Consider the following 11,396-nt stretch of genomic DNA (forward strand, 5'->3'; position numbering starts at 1 on the left):
ATATGTTATAGTAAATATATACTCAAAGTTAGTAGAATTGTGTCACATATGATCAATGTGGATGTTACAATGTGAAGACAATGTATAACATAAATATAATTCTGTGGTATCATGTTTGATGTAGTCATTTGTACAACCCAAGTCCTCCATAATGACACATCCATTGACCCTCCTACAATTTCCAAGAACTCCTGGAGACTTCTATTCCCATGGTCACATCCCTCTCCCTGTCTCTGATGAATTCTTAGCTGCATTAATCTTCATCTAACTTTCTGCAGCTAAGCTGTGCCCTTTCTCTAATAGAATAGTTAGCACCAAAACCAAGATAACCAGATTTCTAATAGTCAGCTTCAGGGGCCTGTGAAATACACAGTGCTGCCATTTATACTATGAATGCTACAATTTATCCTATCAAGTTTGTCTATGAATGCCCAATATACAGGATATTTGATTGTACAGACTCAGAATTGTTTTTGGTCTACGTATATAAAAAGCTTTACAAAATGTTGAATGGTTTGAAAACACTCAAATATAGTTCTCTGAAGCAAACAAAAGCAAAATGCAATTTCTACCCAAAGTTCCCAAGGAGTCAATTCTTCAGTCTACACACATTGATTTCCCGATTACCTATGAAACAAAATTCTAATGTCTAAGCCTGTTCTATTCAAAGTTCCCTTCACTCAGGCCTCAAACCATGTCCCCATCAAAGGAACCAGCCATTAATCATTTATATTTCTATATCTTAGGCAAATCAAATTAGTAGGGGATTTTCACACTCTATAAATACATTTTCTTTCTCCCTTTGTGCATACACAAATTCTTCCAACTACACGCAGCACAACAGAGCAAGATTGACTACGTCTTTTTGAGTTCTGGATTCTATCCCTCTCCCAGGGCTTTCCTCTTATGGTGATGCTCTGGTCCTCAGTGGAAGGGAGACCATAACTAGGTCCAGTCTGAACTTTCATCTCCTTCCTGTGTTTAGGTACTGTCAAACTGGCCTTAGGTAAGGAAAAGTTAATTTACATGATGGGGTAAGAGGTGATGATTGGTAAGCTCTAATGGAGCCTGAGATCCAGGCCAGAGGAAAGGGATGGCCAAGGCCATTGTCTGAAATAGCCTCAGAGATCAGATTAGCGTGTCCTTGGTCACACTAATCCATACTTGGTCCAACCCTACAGATCACCCCTACGCCCAATGAACCACATGAGGTGGAGCTTAGGAAATGGGTACCACACCCTGACCAATGAAAAAGAAAAATGTAATCAGTTCTTAAATGATTAGAGCACTTTCTGCCTGTCAGGATAGTTTTAAGCAACAGTCTTGCTTCTTTTAGTCCTGGAACCACTCCATGTCCAGATCATTCTTTCTTACATCATTGCTGGCTTAAGAGAGGAAACCCGGGTCCACTTCTGCTGAAATCTGACAGATGTGAAGAGTTGTTGAGTGGCCTGTGCTGTCTGGGATCCTCTGGGCTACTGGGACCAGACAGAACTGGATGGGGGAGGGGCGTATTGCTTCATACTTTGTAGTTATACTCAGGAAATGGGGTTGCTCCTTCCTCCATTGTCAAACTGACTGGCTCTTCCCCACCAGATGCCAAAGGCGAATTCATTGAAGGCTTGGGCTCTGGTCTTCAGGGACTTCAAGGCAGATAAAGATTATGTATTAGTTTTCTATTTCTGCCAGAATAAGTTACCACAACCTTGGTAACTTAAAATAAGGCAAATTTATTAGCTCACAACTCTGTCAGTCAGAAGTCCAGATGGGCTTGGCTGGACTCTCTGCTTTGGGTCTCTCACAAGACTGAAATCAAGTGTTTGCCAGCCTGACCTCTTTTCTGAAGTCTCTAGAATCATTCAGCTTGTTGGCAGAATCCAGTTCCTTCCAATGACAGAGCTAACGTCCCATTCCTTTGCTGGCTGAATGCTTCTTAAGGTCACCTCACTCCTCCAGGCATTTCTCCTCTCACCCAGCCCCCACCCCACCTTCAAACCAGCGATGGCATGTGATTCATTCTTACACCCTGAGACTTTCTAACTTCAGCTGCCGCTGCATCCTCTCTGTCTCTAGCTTTGGAAAGTTCTCTGCTTTTAAGGACTCATGTGATTATACTGGACCCAAATGATCCAAGATTCTCTCCCTGTATTAAGGTCTTTAACATGAACTACATCTGAAAAGTCTCTTTTGCCATGTAATTTAACATATTTACGGTTTCTTGGGGATTAGGGGGTAGACAACTTTGGTGGCTATAATTTAACCTTCCACAAATCATGAAAAGAATGAGGAACACAGTAAAGATAATGAAGGCAATATGGACTACACAGCTGTTCCACATCAAGAAAACTCATGTCCACAATGAAACAGGCAGGTCAGTTTTAAAAAGTCAGCAGTGGCAATGGGGAAAGCAGGAAAGGCGCAGTCTTGAGAATGTTGCAACAGCCTATTGAAAATAAGCTGTTGGGTGTTCCAATCAAGATGGTGGGATAGAAGGACCTGGAGCTGACCTCCTCCCACAAATACATCAACAATACATCTACATGTGGGACAATTCTCACAGAATACCTACTGAAGGCTGGCAGAAGATCTCAGACGCCTAAAAGTGCAAGAAAGATCTCCACGTAACTGGGTAGGACGAAAGGGGAAAAAAAAGGAAGCAGGACCTGCACCCCTGGGAGGGAGCCGTGAAAGAGGAAAGGTTCCTGCACTCTTAGAAGCCCCCTCACAGGTGTGGAGATCAGCTGGGAAAGAAAGGGAGCCTCACAGGCTCAGAGGAGAGCACATCAACTGGTTTGTGGCAGGCAGAACAGAGAGAGAGACCTGCACAGACAGTCCGTGTCACCACCCTGCACTCCCAAGCCAGTGCATCCACTGGTATGGGCAGGGGCTGGATGCTGAAATTCAGGCCTTAGAGGAAAGACCCAGGGACAGGACTGGGGTTGGCTGTGCAGAGACAGCCTGAAGGGGCTAGAGTGTAGTACCACCGCAACCGGGGGGGTACACAGAAGAAGCCTGAGCCTGCCATAGAAGCTAAGCGCCATGGTTAAGGAGTGTGCAAAGGGAGGGGTAGGGCCCAGTATTGCAGTCTAACTCTTTGCATCCTCATAGTGGGCACGGTGCCACCACTGAAACCCCATTCTTAATGCACATGCAAGCAAAAGGGAGGGCAGGGCCCGCCACAGCAGCCCCTTTTGCCAAGCACTTTCATCTGGCTCAGCACCACTTCTACGAGTTCTGAGAGTGCAAAGGCGCCAATGGGTTGACCACATGCAGAGGCAGGGCTAAAATCAGAGCTGATCACCAGGAGCCAAGCAACTCAGGAAGCAGGGCTGAAATATGAGCCCTCTCCCTGTGGCTGTGAGATATGTGGATTTGTGCCACCACCAGATGGCTTTGTAAACTCAGCACCTGCAGGACACCCGAGTGAACAACGGGTGTTCCCTGGCTGGGATGGGCTCTATGGGTATGTGCACATGGAGGCTGGGCTGGGCCAGGGTGGAGGCTGGGCTGGGCCAGGATCTAGGCTGCCTCCGTTGCTCCCACAGCAGGTCCAGGTGTATGACATCTGTGCTCCTGGTAGCTGACTTCAGCGGATCTGAGCCTATGGATGTATGCTGGTGGCTTTGTGAAAAAAGTGCCTCAGGCATATTAGGGCCGATTGCCAGCCTTCCCATGGTTGAGGCGGGGCTGAAGGTGGTGTCCAAAACAGTAAACTCTGTGAGCCCACACAATGAGTGAGAGAGAGACACCACAGAGCTCATATCCTGCTGGACAGCTCTGGTGGAGGAATACTCAGTGGCTCCTCTCCCAGTGGGAGTGCTCCAATATCTCGCCTACCTCACACCGCAGTTCAGAAATGGATCCGGAGACTTCTACTCCAGCAACAAAGGAGGAGATCTGCCCTCAAAAGGGCTGTGACAATCACAGAGCAAAGAGGAGTTCTTGCACAACAGCCAGTGCAGGCTCTGATCACCACAACACAAGTCACACCCCCTATCAAGGGGATAATGGCCAGCACACATGGAGAAAAGAGGTGGAAGGCATCCACACTAAAAACAGCCCTTGCACCAAAGATATTAAACCCACACAGTCTACGCAGGGATGCTTCCACATAAAAATAGCCCTCCAAGAACACAGTAGATAATTTTTTTCTCCTAAATATATAGAGCAAGAGAAATATAAGTAAAATGAAGAAGCAGAGAAACCACTCCAAATTTAAAGATTAAGTGAATTCCCCTGAAAAAGCAAACAATAAAACAGAACACTTCAGTCTAATAGATACCAGGTTCAAAAAGGAGATAATGAAAATACTGAAGGAATTAAGAAAGGATATCGATTAAAATGCAGATTACTGTAAATAGGAACAAGAAACTATAAAGAGAGGCCAAGAAAAATTAGAAAATTCATTTACTGAGATGAAAGCTGAGCTAAAGGTAATAAAAAGCAGACTGAATAAGGCAGAAAAATGAATAAGTGGTCTGGAAGACAGGATAATGGAAATCACCCAAGCAGAAGAGCAGACAGAAAGCCAAATGAAAAAAATGAAAGCAATATAAGAGACCTATGGGATAATATAAAGCATGCCGATCTGAGCATCATAGGGGTTCCCAAAGGACAAGAAAGAGAAAAGGGGATCAAAAATGCATTTGAAGAAATTATTGCTGAAACCAAATCTAAAGAAGGAAAGAGCTATCCAGGTACAGGAAGCACAGAAGGTCCCAAACAAGATGAACCCAAACAGACCTACACCAAGACATATTATAATTAAAATGGCAAAAGTTAAAGACAAAGTGAGGATTCAAAGGCAGCAAGAGAAAAACAAAGAGTTAACTATGAGTGAACCACTATAAGGGTATCAGCTGATTCCTCTACAGAAACATTGCAGGCTGGAAGGGAGTAGCAAGATATATTCAAAGTTCTGAAAGGGAAAAATTTGCAACCCAGGATATTCTACCCAACAAGATTGTCACTTAGAATAGAAAGAGAGATAAAGAGTTTCCCAGACAAGCAAAAACTAAAAGAACACAGCAATACTAAACTTATCCTAAAAGAAATACTGAAAGGACTTTTTCTAAACAGAAAAGAAGCAAAAATCTATAGGAATAAGTAATGACAATTGGGAAGTAAATCATCTAAATAAGCAAGTATACAGGGCCCTGAACCAAGATGGCAGAGTAGAAGGACGTGCTCTCACTCCCTCTTGTGAGAACACCAGAATCACAACTAGCTGCTGGACATTCATTGACAGGAAGACACTGGAACTCACCAAAAAAGATACCCCACATCCAAAGACAAAGGAGAAGCCACAATGAGACGGTAAGACAGGTGCAATCACAGTAAAATCAAATCCCGTAACTGCTGGGTGGGTGACTCACACACTGGAGAACACCTATATCACAGAAGTCCACTCACTGGAGTGAAGGTTCTGAGCCCCATGTCAGGCTTCCCAACCTGGGGGTCTGGCAACGGGAGGAGCAATTCCTAGAGAATCAGAATTTGAAGGCTAGTGGGATTTGATTGCAGGACTTGGACAGGACTGGGGGAAACAGAGACTCCACTCTTGGAGGGCACACACAATGTAGTGTGCGCATCGGGACCCAGGGGAAGGAGCAGTGACCCTAGGGGAGACTGAACCAGACCTACCTGCTAGTGTTGGAGGGTCTACTGCAGAGGTGGGGGGGGTTGTGGCTCACCATGGGGACAAGGATGCTGGCAGCAGAGGTTCTGGGAAGTGCTCCTTGGCATGAGCCCTCCCAGAGTCTGCAATTAGCACCACCAAGGAGCCTAGGTAGGCTCCAGTGTTGGGTTGCCTCAGGTCAAACAACCAACAGGGAGGGAACCCAGCCCCACCCATCAGCAGGCAAGCGGAATAAAGTTTTACTGAGCTCTGCCCACCAGAGCAACAGTCAGCTCTACCTACCACCAGTCTGCCCCATCAGGAAACTTGCACAAGCCCTTAGCTAGCCTCATCCACCAGAGGGCAGACAGCAGAAGCAAGAAGAACTACAGTCCTGAAGCCTGTGGAACAAAAGCCACATTCACAGAAATACAGACAAGATGAAAAGGCAGAGGGCTATGTACCAGATGAAGGAACAAGATAAAACTGCATAAAAACAACTAAATGAAGTGGAGATAGGCAACCTTCCAGAAAAAGAATTCAGAATAATGATAGTGAAGATGATCCAGGACCTCGGAAAAAGAATGGAGGCAAAGATGGAGAAGATGCAAGAAATGTTTAACAAAGACCTAGAAGAATTAAAGAACAAGCAAACAGAGATAAACAATACAATAACTGAAATGAAAACTACACTAGGAGGAATCAACAGCAGAATAACTGAGGCAGAAGAATGGATAAGTGACCTGCAAGACAGAATGGTGGAATTCACTGCTGCAGAACAGAATAAAGAAAAAAGAATGAAAAGAAATGAAGACAGCCAAGAGACCTCTGGGACAACATTAAAGGCAACAACATTCGCATTATAGGGGTCCCAGAAGGAGAAGAGAGAGAGAAAGGACCCGAGAAAACATCTGAAGACATTATAGTAGAAAACTTCCCTAACATGGGAAAGGAAATAGCCACCCAAGTCCAGAAAGAAAATAAATAAGGAAACAAGCTTTAAATGACACAATAGACCAGACAGATTTAACTGATATTTATAGGACATTCCATCCAAAAAGGGCAGATTACACTTCTCAAGTGTGCACGGAACATTCTCTAGGATATAGATCACACCTTGGGTCACAAATCGAGCCTCAGTAAATTTAAGAAAATTGAAATCAAATCAAGCATCTTTTCTGACCAAAACGCTATGAGATTAGAAATAAAAAATAGAGACACAGGTGTAGAGAACAAATGAATGGACACCACGGCGGGAAAGCAGCAGGGGGTGGTGGGATGAATTGGGAGACTGGGATTGACATATATACACTAATATGTTTAAAATAGATAACTAATAAGAACCTGCTGTATATATATAAAAAAAAGAGTGCCAGATTTGATATAAAAACAAGCACCTACAATATGCTGCCTACAAGAGACCCACTTTAGGGCAAAGGACACATAGAGCTTGAAAGTGATGGTATGAAAAATGATATTTCATGCAAATGGAAATGAAAGGAAAGCAGCTCGCAGTACTCATATCAAAGTATACTTTAAAACAAAGGCCATAAAGAAAGATAAAGGACACTATATAATGATAAAAGGATCAATACAAGAAGAGGATATTACACCCAATATAGGAGCACTCAAATACATAAAACAACAGATATAAAGGGAGAAATTGAAGGGAATACAATAATAGTAGGAGACTTTAACACCCTACTCACACTAATGGACAGATCTCCTAGACAGAATATCAGTAAGGCAACAGAGATCCTAAATGATACAATAGGACAGTTAGACTTAACTGACATTTTCAAGACACTACATCCAAAAAAACCAGAATAAACATTCTTTTCAAGTGCACATGGAACACTCTCCAGGACTGACCATACACTGGGGCACAAAATAAGCCTTAACAAATTTAAGAGTATAGAAATTATTTCAAGCATCTTTTCTGACCACAGTGGCATGAAACTAGCAGGCAGCCACAGAAAAAGAAATGAGAAAAACATGAATACATGGAGAGTAAACAATATGCTACTAAAAAAAACAATGGGTCAATGATGAAATCAAAGAGGAAATTAAAACATACCTTGAGACAAATGAAATGAGAATACAAAATCTATGGGATGCATCAAAAGCAGTTCTTAGAGGGAAGTTCATAACAATACAGGCCTTCCTCAAAAAAAAAGAAAAAACAGAAAGAAAAACCTCAAATAAACAACCTAATCTACTACCTAAAAGAATTAGAAAAAGAAGAACAAAACCTAAAGTCAGCAGAAGGAAGGAAATAATAAATATCAGAGAGGAAATAAATAGTATAGAGATAAACAATAGAAAAAATCAATAAAACCAAGAACTAGTTCTTTGAAAGTGTAAACAAAACTGAAAAACCTCTAGCCAGGCTCACCCAGAAGAAAAGAGAGAGGACCCAAATAAACAAAATAAGAAATGAAAAAGGAGAAATAATAGTGTGGAAATACAAAACACCTTAAGAGAATTCTATGAACAATTATATGCCAACAAATTCAACAACTTAGAAGAAATGGACAAGTTTCTAGAAACATAAAACAAATGCTGGAGAGGGTGTGGAGAAAAGGGAACCCTCTTGCACTGTTGGTGGGAATGTAAATTGATACAGCCACTATGGAGAACAGTATGGAGGTTCCTTAAAAACCTCAAATACAATTACCATATGACCCAGCAATCCCACTACTGGGCATATACCCAGAGAAAACCATAATTCAAAAAGACACATGCACCCCAATGTTCATTGCAGCACTATTTACAATAGCCAGGTCATGGAAGCAACCTAAATGCCCATTGACAGACGAATAGAGAAGATGTGGTACATATATACAATGGAATATTACTCAGCCATAAAAAGGAACGAAATTGGAATATTTGTAGAGACGTGGATGGACATAGAGACTGTCATACAGAGTGAAGTAAGTCAGAAAAAGAAAAACAAATATTGTATATTAACGCATATACGTGGAATCTAGAAAAATGGTACAGATGAACTGGTTTTCAGGGCAAAAATAGAGACACAGGTGTAGAGAACAAATGAATGGACACCACGGCGGGAAAGCAGCAGGGGGTGGGGGGATGAATTGGGAGACTGGGATTGACATATATACACTAATATGTTTAAAATAGATAACTAATAAGAACCTGCTGTATATATATAAAAAAAAGAGTGCCAGATTTGATATAAAAACAAGCACCTACAATATGCTGCCTACAAGAGACCCACTTTAGGGCAAAGGACACATAGAGCTTGAAAGTGATGGTATGAAAAATGATATTTCATGCAAATGGAAATGAAAGGAAAGCAGCTCGCAGTACTCATATCAAAGTATACTTTAAAACAAAGGCCATAAAGAAAGATAAAGGACACTATATAATGATAAAAGGATCAATACAAGAAGAGGATATTACACCCAATATAGGAGCACTCAAATACATAAAACAACAGATATAAAGGGAGAAATTGAAGGGAATACAATAATAGTAGGAGACTTTAACACCCTACTCACACTAATGGACAGATCTCCTAGACAGAATATCAGTAAGGCAACAGAGATCCTAAATGATACAATAGGACAGTTAGACTTAACTGACATTTTCAAGACACTACATCCAAAAAAACCAGAATAAACATTCTTTTCAAGTGCACATGGAACACTCTCCAGGACTGACCATAAATACACAAAAATAAACTCAGAATGGATTAGAGACCTAAATGTAAGACCGGACACTATAAAAGTCTTAGAAGAAAGCATAGGAAGAACACTCTGTGACATAAATCACAGCAAGATCTTTTTTGATCCACCTCCTAGAGTAATGGAAATAAAAACAAAAATAAACAAAAGTGACCTATTGAAACTTCTAAGCTTATTCACAGCAAAGGAAACCATAAACAAGACAAAAAGACAACCCTCAGAATGGGAGATACTCACACTAATGGACAGATCTCCTAGACAGAATATCAGTAAGGCAACAGAGATCCTAAATGATACAATAGGACAGTTAGACTTAACTGACATTTTCAAGACACTACATCCAAAAAAACCAGAATAAACATTCTTTTCAAGTGCACATGGAACACTCTCCAGGACTGACCATACACTGGGGCACAAAATAAGCCTTAACAAATTTAAGAGTATAGAAATTATTTCAAGCATCTTTTCTGACCACAGTGGCATGAAACTAGCAGGCAGCCACAGAAAAAGAAATGAGAAAAACATGAATACATGGAGAGTAAACAATATGCTACTAAAAAAAACAATGGGTCAATGATGAAATCAAAGAGGAAATTAAAACATACCTTGAGACAAATGAAATGAGAATACAAAATCTATGGGATGCATCAAAAGCAGTTCTTAGAGGGAAGTTCATAACAATACAGGCCTTCCTCAAAAAAAAAGAAAAAACAGAAAGAAAAACCTCAAATAAACAACCTAATCTACTACCTAAAAGAATTAGAAAAAGAAGAACAAAACCTAAAGTCAGCAGAAGGAAGGAAATAATAAATATCAGAGAGGAAATAAATAGTATAGAGATAAACAATAGAAAAAATCAATAAAACCAAGAACTAGTTCTTTGAAAGTGTAAACAAAACTGAAAAACCTCTAGCCAGGCTCACCCAGAAGAAAAGAGAGAGGACCCAAATAAACAAAATAAGAAATGAAAAAGGAGAAATAATAGTGTGGAAATACAAAACACCTTAAGAGAATTCTATGAACAATTATATGCCAACAAATTCAACAACTTAGAAGAAATGGACAAGTTTCTAGAAACATACAGTCCACCAAAACTGAATCAAGAAGAAACAGATAACTTGAACAGACCAATCACCAGAAATGAAATAGAATCTGGAATAAAAACACTCCCTAAAAAAAAGTCCAGGACTTTTGGCTTCACAGGTGAATTCTACAAACCATACAAAGAACTTATACCAATTCTTCTCAAACTCTTCCAAAAGACTGAAGCAGAGGGAGCACTCCAAAAGACATTCTATGAAGCCACCATCACCCTGATACCATAACCAGACAAAGATACCACAAAAAAAGAGAAAATTACAGGCCAATATGTTTGATGAATATAGATGCAAATATTCTCAACAAAATATGAGCAAACCAAATCCAACAACACATGAAAAAGATCATACACGATGACCAAGTTGGATTCACCCCAGGGTCAGAAAGATGGTTCAACATACACAAATCAATCAATGTCATACACCAAAACAACAAAAGAAAAAACCACATGATTGTCTCAATAGATTCAGAAAAAGGATTTGATAAAATTCAACCTCCCTTCATGATAAAAACTCTTCCCAAAGTGGGTATTGAGGGAACATATCTCAATATAATAAAAGCTATTTATGACAAACCCACAGCCAATGTAGTACTCAACAGTGAAAGGCTGAAAGCCTTCTTACTAAAATCAGGAACAAGGCAATGATGCCCACTCTCACCACTTATATTCAACATAGAATTGACAGTCCTAGCCAGAGCAATCAGACTAGAAAAAATAAAAATTATCCAAATTGGAAGAGAAAAGGTAAAATTGTCATTATATGACGATGACACGATACTATATATAGAAAACCCTAAAGACTCCACACAAATATTGCTAGAACTGATAAACGAATTCAGCAAGGTAGCAGGATACAAGATTAACATACAGAAATAGCTTGCATTTCTTTATACTAACAATGAAATATCAGAAAGGGAGTATAAAAATATTCCTTTTAAGATCACATCAAAATCAATAAAATACTTAGGAA

This window comes from Neophocaena asiaeorientalis, unplaced genomic scaffold (genome assembly GCF_003031525.2).
Source record: "Neophocaena asiaeorientalis asiaeorientalis breed wild unplaced genomic scaffold, Neophocaena_asiaeorientalis_V1.1 scaffold150, whole genome shotgun sequence".
Taxonomy (NCBI): domain Eukaryota; kingdom Metazoa; phylum Chordata; class Mammalia; order Artiodactyla; family Phocoenidae; genus Neophocaena; species Neophocaena asiaeorientalis.